Source organism: Sus scrofa, chromosome 1 (assembly GCF_054392235.1).
Source record: "Sus scrofa isolate SSC_HxYL_T2T_F1_AM1 chromosome 1, Sscrofa_HxYL_maternal_Yorkshire_Landrace_v2.0, whole genome shotgun sequence".
Classification (NCBI taxonomy): Eukaryota; Metazoa; Chordata; class Mammalia; order Artiodactyla; family Suidae; genus Sus; species Sus scrofa.
The window spans coordinates 239,558,586-239,571,278 of record NC_139383.1 but is presented as its reverse complement, the minus strand read 5'-3'; positions in this window follow the sequence as shown (position 1 = coordinate 239,571,278).

The following is a 12,693-nucleotide window of genomic DNA, read 5'->3' as shown; positions in this document are numbered from 1 at the left end:
GTTTGTATGTATGTCTCTCTTCTTAATTTTAATATAATAATGAAGTGTTTGAACTTACAGGACCATCAGGCTAAAACACACAATTATGGGAAGGGGTTAGCATACTTAAAAAACAGGGCAACCACAAGCCAAAACCAAATATTGCATTTGCAAAAAATGAAAAAAAAAAATACACTCAAGCAGATAATAACAGGAGACCATCCAACCAAAAAAAAAAAGAAAAAAAAAAAAGAAGAATGGAGAACCATAGAATCAACTGGAACACGAGGATCAAATGGCAATAAATAATCATCTATCAATTATCACCTTAAATGTCAATGGACTGAATGCCCCAATCAAAAGACACAGAGTGGCTGAGTGGATAAAACGGCAAAAACCTTCAATATGCTGCCTACAAGAAACTCACCTTAGGACAAAAGATACATATAGATTGAAAGTGAAAGGCTGGGGAAAAGTATTTCATGCCAATAGACATGACAGAAAAGCAGGAGTTGCAACGCTCATATCAGACAAAATAGACTTTAAAACAAAAGACATAAAGAAAGACAAAGAAGGACACTATTTAATGATTAAGGGATCCATCCAAGGAGAGGATGTTACTATCATCAACATATATGCCCCAAACATAGGAGCACCCAGATACATACAACAAATATTAACAGACATAAAGGGAGATATTGATGAGAATACAATCATAGTAGGAGACCTAAATACCCCCCTCACATCAATGGACAGATCCTCTAGACAGAAAACCAATAAAGCAACAGAGATCCTAAAGGAAACAATAGAAAAGTTAGACTTAATTGATATCTTCAGGACACTACATCCAAAAAAATCAGAATACACATTCTTCTCAAATGCTCATGGAACATTCTCAAGAATCGACCACATATTGGGACATAAAGCGAATCTCAATAAATTTAGGAGCATAGAAATTATCTCAAGTATCTTCTCTGACCACAATGCCATGAAATTAGAAATCAACCATGGGAAAAGGAAAGAGAAAAAACCTACTCCATGGAGACTAAACAACATGCTACTAAAAAACCAATGGGTCAATGAGGAAATCAAGAAGGAAATTAAAAACTATCTTGAAACAAATGATAATGAAGACACAACCTCTCAAAATCTATGGGATGCTGCGAAAGCAGTGCTCAGAGGGAAATTTATAGCAATCCAGGCCTTTCTCAAAAAAGAAGAAAGATCCCAAATTGACAACTTAACCCTCCACCTAAATGAATTAGAAAAAGAAGAACAAAGAAGTCCTAAAGTCAGCAGAAGGAAGGAAATTGTAAAGATCAAAGAAGAAATCAATAAAATAGAGACTCAAAAAACAATAGAGAAAATTAATAAAACCAAGAGCTGGTTCTTTGAAAAGGTGAACAAAATTGATAAACCCCTGGCCAGACTCACTAAAAAGAGGAGAGAAAGAACCCAAATCACCAAAATTATAAATGAAAAAGGAGAAATCACAACGGATACAGCAGAAATTCAAAAAACCATAAGAGAATACTATGAACAACTATATGGCAATAAGTTTGACAATCTGGAAGAAATGGACAATTTTCTAGAATCTTACAGCCTGCCAAAACTGAATCAAGCAGAAGCAGACCAACTGAACAGACCAATCACTAGAAATGAAATTGAAGAGGTCATAAAATCACTCCCTACAAATAAAAGCCCAGGACCAGATGGCTTCACAGGTGAATTCTATCAAACATATAAAGAGGAATTGGTGCCCATCCTCCTTAAACTCTTTCAAAAGGTTGAAGAAGAAGGAATACTCCCAAAGACATTCTATGAGGCCACCATCACCCTCATTCCAAAACCAGGCAGAGATACCACCAAAAAAGAAAACTATCGCCCAATATCATTGATGAATATAGATGCAAAACTTCTCAACAAAATCTTAGCCAACCGAATCCAACAACATATCAAAAAAATTATACACCATGACCAGGTTGGGTTCATCCCAGGTTCACAAGGATGGTTCAACATACGCAAATCAATCAACATCATACACCACATTAACAAGAAAAAAGTCAAAAATCATATGATCATCTCAATAGATGCAGAAAAAGCATTTGACAAAGTTCAACATCCATTCATGATCAAGACCCTCGCCAAAGTGGGTATAGAGGGAACATTCCTGAATATAATCAAAGCCATTTATGATAAACCCACAGCAAATATAATCCTCAATGGGGAAAAACTGAAAGCCTTCTCACTCAAATCTGGAACAAGACAGGGATGCCCACTCTCACCACTGCTCTTCAACATAGTTTTGGAAGTCTTAGCCACAGCAATTAGACAAACAAAAGAAATCAAAGGCATCCATATAGGAAGAGAAGAGATCAAACTGTCACTGTATGCAGATGACATGATTCTATACCTAGAAAACCCTAAGGACTCAACCCCAAAACTCCTTGAACTGATTAATAAATTCAGCAAAGTGGCAGGATATAAGATTAACATTCAGAAGTCAGTTGCATTTTTGTATACCAGCAATGAAGCATTAGAAAAGGAATACAAAAATACGATACCTTTTAAAATTGTACCTCACAAAATCAAATACCTCGGAATACACCTAACCAAAGAGGTAAAGGACCTATATGCCGAGAACTATAAAACCTTAATCAAAGAAATCAAAGAAGATGTAAAAAAATGGAAAGATATTCCATGTTCCTGGATTGGAAAAATCAATATTGTGAAAATGGCCATCCTACCCAAAGCAATCTACAGATTCAATGCAATCCCTATCAAATTACCCATGACATTTTTCACAGAACTAGAACAAACAATCCAAACATTTATATGGAACAACAAAAGACCCAGAATCGCCAAAGCAATCCTGAGAAACAAAAACCAAGCAGGAGGCATAACTCTCCCAGACTTCAAGAAATACTACAAAGCCACAGTCATCAAAACAGTGTGGTACTGGTATCAAAACAGACAGACAGACCAATGGAACAGAATAGAGAATCTGGAAATTAACCCTGACACCTATGGTCAATTAATCTTTGACAAGGGAGGCAAGAACATCAAATGGGAAAAGGAAACTCTATTCAGCAAGCATTGCTGGGAAACCTGGACAGCTGCATGCAAAGCAATGAAACTAGAACACACCCTCACACCATGCACAAAAATAAACTCCAAATGGCTGAAAGACTTAAATATACGACAGGACACCATCAAACTCCTAGAAGAAAACATAGGCAAAACACTCTCTGACATCAACATCATGAATATTTTCTCAGGTCAGTCTCCCAAAGCAATAGAAATTAGAGCAAAAATAAACCCATGGGACCTCATCAAACTGAAAAGCTTTTGCACAGCAAAGGAAACCCAAAAGAAAACAAAAAGACAACTTACAGAATGGGAGAAAATAGTTTCAAATGATGCAACTGACAAGGGCTTAATCTCTAGAATATACAAGCAACTTATACAACTCAACAGCAAAAAAACCAATCAATCAATGGAAAAATGGGCAAAAGACCTGAATAGACATTTCTCCAAAGAAGATATACAGATGGCCAACAAACACATGAAAAAATGCTCAACATCGCTGATTATAAGAGAAATGCAAATCAAAACTACCATGAGATACCACCTCACACCAGTCAGAATGGCCATCATTCATAAATCCACAAATAACAAGTGCTGGAGGGGCTGTGGAGAAAAGGGAACCCTCCTGCACTGCTGGTGGGAATGTAAACTGGTACAGCCACTATGGAGAACAGTTTGGAGATACCTTAGAAATCTATACATAGAACTTCCATATGACCCTGCAATCCCACTCTTGGGCATCTATCCGGACAAAGCTCTACTTAAAAGAGACACGTGCACCCGCATGTTCATTGCAGCACTATTCACAATAGCCAGGACATGGAAACAATCCAAATGTCCATCGACAGAGGATTGGATTCGGAAGATGTGGTATATATACACGATGGAATACTACTCAGCCATAAAAAAGGATGACATCATGCCATTTGCAGCAACATGGATGGAACTAGAGAATCTCATACTGAGTGAAATGAGCCAGAAAGACAAAGACAAATACCATATGACATCACTTATAACTGGAATCTAATATCCAGCACAAATGAACATCTCCTCAGAAAAGAAAATCAATCATGGACTTGGAGAAGAGACTTGTGGTTGCCTGATGGGAGGGGGAGGGAGTGGGAGGGATCGGGAGCTTGGGCTTATCAGTCACAACGTAGAATAGATTTATAAGGAGATCCCGCTGAATAGCATTGAGAACTATGTCTAGATACTCATGTTGCAACAGAAGAAATGGTGGGGGAAAAACTGTAATTGCAATGTATACATGTAAGGATAACCTGACCCCCTTGCTGTACAGTGGGAAAATAAAATTAAAAAAAAAAAAAAAAAAAAAAAAATAAAATTTCACTCCAAAGCATTAAGAATTGGTTTAATTTTATAACTGAAAAAGAAGCAAGAGTACGATGCTATTGATTAAAACATGCCAATAGAAATGATAGATTTGTGCCCTTTATCTGATATTAGCCATGCCTTCTGTCAGTGTAGGGCTGTGTCAACTTCAAAGTAGTTACATTATTCATCTTTGCATTGGATTTTGTCAACATTCCTCTGGAATAAATATTATAGGAAATAGAAGCAGCACTTTAAGTTAAGAAAACTTGAGGCTTGGAGGTATTAAGCAGCTTTCCTACAGTCTCAAAGTTGGGGAAAAGTTAGTGAGGACTAACCTTCTTGTGTCCATGACTCCTAGCCTGGTTTTGTTCTGCTGGTCTAGCATCTCATCATCCCTCTTGGGGACTCTACAGCAACAGAGAGAAATGGAACCCAAGACTCTGATTTCTTTCTTTCTTTTTTTTTTTAAGGGTAAGAGGAAGCAGATATAGAGACTTTGATTTCTTAAAGAGTGTCAGGGCATTCTTTGATCAGAAATTTGGGGGAACCCTATCCACTGAGAGAAATATATTACAGAGGAGTTTTCTTTGGAAATTCAAGTTCATATTCATTGCAGTTAAAATTTCTTTAATATTTCTAGAGATTATTAAACAATTGAATCAAAGGATGAGTTATTTCAGCTCATAGTTCCAGGGCAAATAATAGAATATGATGCAGCCACTAAAATGTTGTTTATGAATAATATTTTTAAAAACAATATAGTGTAATCACAACTGCAATAGGTAGAAAAACAAGTCTAGAGACAAGTACTGTTCTGGGTGAATGTATTAATCATTTTCTTTACTTACAATGATTACACATATAATTAAAATTCAGTTATCTTTAATTTAAATAACATCAAGCAAGGAGAAGAGAGTAGGAAAGATAGCTACAGAACTATAAACTCTCCTAGAACTACACTCAGAAATTCTGTTTCCACCTTTGACATCTTTTGACTTGATTCCATTGTTGCCTGACTAAATATTTATTTGGTAATGATGTAAGTAAGGCAATCACGAGTTGCATATAATGGTTTTCCACAATTCATTTATTCATTCATTTGGCAAATATTTGTTGAATTCATATCACAAAGTAGGCACTGTGCTAGAAGTGAGTTTTACAAGTAATGCAAACTCAGGATCTCTTCTCCTAGGGTTTATAATCTAATGGGGGTTGTAATAGAGTAAAGCGATGGAGTTTTTCTTATGGCTCCATGGGTTACATATGTGACTAATATCCATCAGGATACAGGTTCGGTCCTTGGCCTTGCTCAGTTGGTTAAGGATCTGGTGTTGTTGCAAACTGCAGTGTAGGTTGCAGATGCGGCTTGGATCTGGTGTTGCTGTGGCTGTGGCGTAGGACAGCAGCTGCAGTTCTGATTCAGCCCCTAGCCTGGGAACTTCCATATGCCAAACATGTAGCCCTAAAAAGCATTAAAAAAAAAAAGTAAAGTGATAACTGGAAGTAAAGGAGATATGAGTACATAGGAAGGGAATCCAGTCAGGTCTGGGGGGCAGATTTCAAGTACTACTTAAACTGAGAACAATGATGAACATGAGCTGGTCCAGTGAAGAGTGAGAAGGAGAGTGCTCCAGGAAGAGGAAATATCTGTCCAACAATCTATAAATGAAATAGAGCATGAATCATTCATGGAACTGAAAGAAATTTAGTGTACTTGAACATCAGGTTGTCAGGGGGAAAGTGGAATGAAAAGAAACTTAAAAGATAGGCAATGTCAGATCATTAGAATTCTGGACGGAGGGATTGTAAGCAGTACCGAGAACTACGATTAGGTTTGTGTGTTTGAGACATACCACATTGGTCATTTATCTGAAGAACAACTGAAGGAAGGAATTTCTAGAGTCTGATTAGGAAGTTTTTTTCATAGTTCAGGTGAGATATTGACTAGGATAGCAGCAGTGGGGAGGGAGAGAAGTAGATATATTCTAATAGAAACACCAGGGCTTGGTTAGTGATTACATGTAGGAGTAAGGTGGGGGTGGGGGCGGCGCCAAAGAAAACGTTGAAATTTCTGGCTTGAGTAATTGAGAGGGTGATTTTTCCATTTCCTATTTCTTGAGTAGGAAACAGAAGAAAAGCATATTTTAAGGGGCTAATAGTGATTTTGAGTGGCTAGTAGTATATTCAAGTAGAATATTTAGCAGGCAGCTTTACACGTATGAGTCTCTAGGCTGGACCCCTATATTTAAGAGACATCACTAGAATTCTATATTGCAACTAAAAAGGAATGTTTCACTTTTTAAAAAAAACATTGATTAAATTGAAGATGCTATAGTAGTAGCATAGTTTTAAAATCTAAAAACAGGCCACCCCACTCTCAGATTAAACTCATCATCTAGAAAGGGGAAGTTTCATTTAAATAGCTGGACTTAATTACAGGGCCCATGTTGATGGAGGGAAAGCTGGTTCTGAGTATAGTGTCTGCATCTCTCTTGGACCCATTTAAAATGGCAATTTGGGTATGTGTCTAGAGAAAGAGCTGCAAAGGAGTTTGAAATGGAATTGTTGGTGATTAGTAGTTAGAAAATGAAGATCTAGGCCTACTTTTGTGAAAAGGTCCTGAGACTCTCTGTAATGCTAGGAAGAGTAAGAGAGAGTAGCAAGTGAAGCTTTCTTGACATAAGTAGTTATAGAGATTCACTTTAAAGGCTTTATCTCAGTACTTGCATCCTTTGGGTGGTAGAACAAAGAGAATTTGATACCTGGACCAGAATAAGAAATCCTGAATGTTCAGAGAGGAGACTGGAAAATCCTAGGAGGAAACCCTGGTTTTCTGGCTCAGACATTATGGTTTGAAAATCAAAATAAAGTCAGCTTAGAGAACTTCCCCAAGATGTTGGAGTAGGAAGACCCTAAACTCACTTCCACCCACAGGCACAATGAAATTAGAACAACTTACAGAGCTACTATTTATGAGAATGACCTGAAGACTAGTGGAAAAGATTTTCTACAACTAAAGATATAAAGAAGCAACAATGGAATGGGTAGGAGGGATGAGAATACAGTATAGTTAGGCCCTGTACCCTTCAGTCAGTGACCCAGAAACAGGAGGAATATCACAACCATAGAGGTCCCCCCCAAAGAGCAAAGGGTACAAGACCCACATCGAGATCCCCAGACTATGGGTCTTTCACCAGGAAGACAACTCCCCAGAAGGTCTGGCTTTGAAAACCTGTGGAGCCTATGCTCAAGTGACCTGCAGGGCTACAGGCAACAGAGACTCCACTTTTAAAGGCATGTACAAAATCTAATACACTCTGAGTCCCAATCTAGAAGTAGTAGTTTGAAAAAAGCCTGGTTCAGATATTTTTCTGGAGAGGCAAGAAGCAATTGGGATTCCCCTTGAGGATGGAGATCCTGGTGGCAGGCATTTTTGGCACTAGCAAGTACCAGTTTAGAATCTTTCCCCTAGTCGATCAACATCAAAGTCCTTCCTTGCTCACCAGTGGTCCCAAAGCAGGTTTACCTTGCTGGGCCACACCAGGCCATGTGTCAGCACCTCCTACCAGTGCACCCCCAGTAGCAAGCCCACCACAAAAGAAGAGTACAAAAAGCCTACAGGGGGGCATGCTAGAGCCTATAGTTCTAGTGACCAGACAGGAGTGTGTTGCTGGGCCCCATAGCACATGTTCTACATAAGGCCACTTCTCCAAGATCAGGAAATGTAAGTAACCTAATTACTACATAGATATAAATGCAGAGAAATAGGCAATGTGAGGGAATGGAGGAATACATTTGAAATGGAAGAATAAGACAAAACTTACTTTAGAAAACGAACTCAATGAAGTGGAAATAAGCAATCTAACCGATAAAATGTTCAAGATAATGATCATAAATATGCTCACTGGTAGTTCTATTTTTAGTTTTCTGAGGTACCTCCATACTGTTTTCCATAGTGGTTGTACCAATTTACATTCCCACCAATAGCGCAGGAAGGTTCCCTTTTCTCTATACCCCCTCCAACATTTGTTATTTGTGGACTTATTAATCACGGCCATTCTGACTGGTATGAGGTGGTACCTCATGGTAGTTTTGATTTGCATTTCTCTAATAATCAGTGACTTTGAGCATTTTTTCATGTGCTTGTTGGCCATCTTATATCTTCTTTGGAGAAATGTCTATTCAGGTCTTTTGCCCATTTTTCCATTGGGTTGTTGGGTTTTTTTGCTGTTGAGCTGTATAAGTTGTTTCTATATTCTAGAGATGAAGCCCTTGTCAGTTGCATCGTTTGAAAGTATTTTTTCCCATCCCAAGTTTTTCTTTTTTTTATGGTTTCCTTTGCTTTGCAAAAGGTTGTCAGTTTGATTAGGTCCCATTGGTTTATTTTTGCTCTTATTTCCGTTGCTTTGGGAGCTTGACTTAAGAAAATATTCATAAGGTTGATGTCAGAATGTTTTGCCTATGTTCTCTTCCAGGAGTATGATGGTATCTTTTATGTTAAAGTCTTTAAGACATTTTGAGTTTATTTTTGTGCATGGTGTGAGGGTGTGTTCAACTTTCATTGATTTACATGTGGCTGTCCAGGTTTCCCAGCAATACTTGCTGAAAAGACTGTCTTTTCCCCATTTTATGTTATTGCTTCCTTTGTCAAAGATTATTGACCATAGGTGTCTGAGTTTATTTATGGGTTCTCTATTCTGTTCCATTGGTCTATATGTCTGTTTTGGTACCAGAACCACACTGTCTTGATTATATGGCTTTGTGATATCACCCGAAGTTTGGGAGGATTATGCCTCCTGCTTGGTTTTTGTTGCTTGGCATCACTTTGGCAATTCTGGGTCTTTTGTGGTTCCATATAAATTTTTGGATGGTTTTTTCTAGTTCTGTGAAAAATGTCATGGGTAATTTGATAGGGATTTCATTGCATCTGTAGATTGTTTTGGGTAGTATGGCCATTCTTAAGATATTAATTTTTCCAACCCAGGAGCATGGAATATCTTTCCATTTCTTTGAATCCTCTTTAATTTCCTTGATTAATGTTTTATAGTTCTCAGCATATAAGTCCTTTATCTCCTTGGTCAGGTGTATTCCCAGGTATTTGATTTTTTGGGGGTGCAATTTTAAAAGGTATTGTATTTTTGTATTCCTTTTCCAATATTTCATTGTTAGTATACAAAAATGTGACTGATTTCTGAATGTTAATCTTGTATCCTGCTACTTTGCTGAATTTGTTGATAAGTTCACATAGTTTTGGGGTTGTGTCCTTAGGGTTTTCTATGTACAGTTTCATGTCATCTGCATACAGTGACAGTTTTACCTCTTCTCGTCCTATTCGGATGCCTTTTATTTCTTTTGTTTGATTGCTGTGGCTAGGACTTCCAGCACTACGTTGAATAACAGGAGTGAGAGTGGGGATCCTTGTCTTGTTCCCAGTTTTAGTGGGAAGGCTTTCAGCTTTTCTCCATTGAGTATTATATTTGCTGTGGGTTTTTCATACATGGCTTTGATTATGTTAAGGAATGTTCCCTCTATACCCACTTTGGTAAGAGTTTTTATCATGAAGGGATGTTGGACTTTGTCAAAAGTTTTTTTCTGCATCTATTGAGATTATCATGTGGTGTTTGACTTTTCTTTTGTGAATGTGGTGTATGACGTTGATTGATTTGTGTGTGTTGAACCATCCTTGTACACCTGGGATGAATCCCACCTGGTCGTGGTGTATGATCTTTTTGATATGTTGTTAGCTTCAGATGGCTAAAATTTTGTTGAGAATTTTTGTGTCTATATTCATCAAAGATATCGGCCTATAGTTTTCTTTTTTGGTGGTATCTTTGTCTGGTTTTGGAATCAGGGTGATGATGGAGTCATAGAATGTCTTTGGGAGTGTTCCTTCTTCTTCAACTTTTTGGAAAAGTTTAAGGAGGATCAGTACAAGTTCCTCTTTGTATGTTTGGTAGACTTCACCTTTGAAGCCATCTGGTCCTGGACTTTGATTTGTAGGGAGTGTTTTTATGACATATTCAATTTCATTTCTAGTGATTGGTCTGTTAAGTTGATCTTTTTCTTAGTTCCTCCTTATATTTTCTAGTTCTTTTCTAAAGTAATCAGCATTACTGTTTATATCTACTCTTAATTCCCTCATATTCACCCTTAATTCCTTTAGTATTTTTACCATCTGCCTTTTGAACCAGTGTCTACTAGACTGTAGAGGTATGTTTCATTGCTTGCTGCTTCAGGTGAATTCTCCTGTTCTTTTAACTGGGAATGGTTTCTGAGCTTCTTCATCTTGATTATATTTTTCTTTTTCTGAGAGTTTAGGGAAATCAACTATTGTAACCTGGCAGGCTATTTCTACGTAAGAGCACCCATTTGTATTTTGTGGGGGGTTACTATTTATTTTTGTCATGGTACTTTGGATATTTGCTCTTCCTTTGGTGTGAACAGGCTGTTATCCCCAGGGTGCTAAATGTGTTTCCAGGGAGAAGGGGGCAATGGCTAGTGTTAGTAGTCAGTGCCTGTTTGCTGGTCTCTTGATGGTAGCAAAGACCTTAAGGAAAGTTATGCAGGCTACACCTGGCTGCAGGGTCCTGGGATGTGACAATGATCAAGTGTGTGGGCACTGCCTGGAGCGCTTGGCAGTGGCAGCAGCAGAGTGGGTGTGTTCCCAGGGGAGTGAGAGCAAAAACGGGTGGTGCTCAGTTGTGATCCCCTCTTTTTTGTCGACTTCTGAGGTGACTGGGGCTTCAGGTGGAGCCTATTCACAGACCCCTAGTGGTGGCAGACCACACTGCCCTCTGGTTTCTGAGGTGACTCCTGTTGTTTGTCCTCATTGCCTGTAGATTATGCAAGAGGCACCACATAAAGCTTAGCCTCCTGCTGCCCTTAGCCTGCATAAGAGGTGTCCAGCCACACATAGCCTGCAGAAGTGCCCAGTCTCCTGTAGCCCAAGCAAGTGGCCTCTCACCACCCATAGCCTGTGCCAGAGGTGCCCTGCCCTCTGAGAGTCCACACGTGTGTAGGGAGATTCCTATGGCAGTCTGCCCCCCTCCTCTCACCCTCCCCAACAATGGCACCTTGCTTCTCCTGCAGGCCCAGACCTCCTCCTGGGTTCCCTCACCTGTGGCATTCGGTCCCCAGCCCATGGCACACTGGTCCCTAGCCCCTCAAGCTGTCTCCACACAGTAAATCCTAGTCCTCTCCCCAGGACCGAGTTCCGGAGCCTGAGTCTCAGCGCCCAGCTCCCTCCCAAGCTTCTTAGGCTGTGGTGTCAGGTGGGTGGTGCAGATGATCTATGAGGCTCTCACTCTGCTTTGCCCTCTTCAGTCCAGCTTCCAAGCTTTTCTTGAGGACTTTGAGATCCCTCTGTCTTGGCTGATCTCCCTGCCCTCTGTCTTGGCTGATCTCCCTGTCAGTTAGATAGCTTCCCAGGGTGTGGATTCTTTTTCTCTTTCACAGCTCCCTCTGATGAATGCTATTTCTGTCCTGATACTGTCTCTCTCTCTCTTTTTTTTATTTTGTTCTACCCAGTTATATCCAGGGTTTCTTGTCTTTTTGGAGGTTTAAGTTCTTCTGCCAGTGTTCAGTAGATGTTCTGTGTGAATCGTTCTACATATAGATGTGTTTTTTGATGTGTTTGTGTGAGAAGGTGAGTGCAACATCTTACTCCTCCATCATCCTGATTCTTTCCTGGTAAGTTGAAATTAAAATCATATCAAGCATCTTTTTGAACCACAATGCTATGAGAACAGAAAGAAACTAGAAGAAAAAAAAAAACCCTCAAAAAACCATAAACACATGGAAGCTAAATAATATGCTACTAAACACCCAATGGTTTACTGAAGAAATCAAAGAAGAATTAAAAGAATACTTTAAGACAAATGAAAATGAAAACACAACAATACAAAGTCTATGGGACACAGCAAAAGAGGTTGTAAGAGAGAATCTTATAGCAGTACAAGCCTGCCTTAGGAAACAAGATAAATTGCAAATAAATAACAAAAACTTATACTTAATGGAACTAGAATGAGAACAAATAAAACCCAATATTGGTAGAAGGAAAGAAATTGTAAAGATCAAAGTAGAAATAAATCAGATAGAGACAAAAAGTATGAAAGATTAGAAACTAAGAGTTTGTTCTTTGAAAAGATAAACAAAATCAACAAACTTCTCATCAAGAAAAAAAGGGAGAGGACCCAAAACAATAAAATCAGAAATGAAAGAGAAGCTACCACAGAAAAACAAAGAATCATAAAGATTACTATGAACAATTACATGCAAGTAAATTGGCAACCT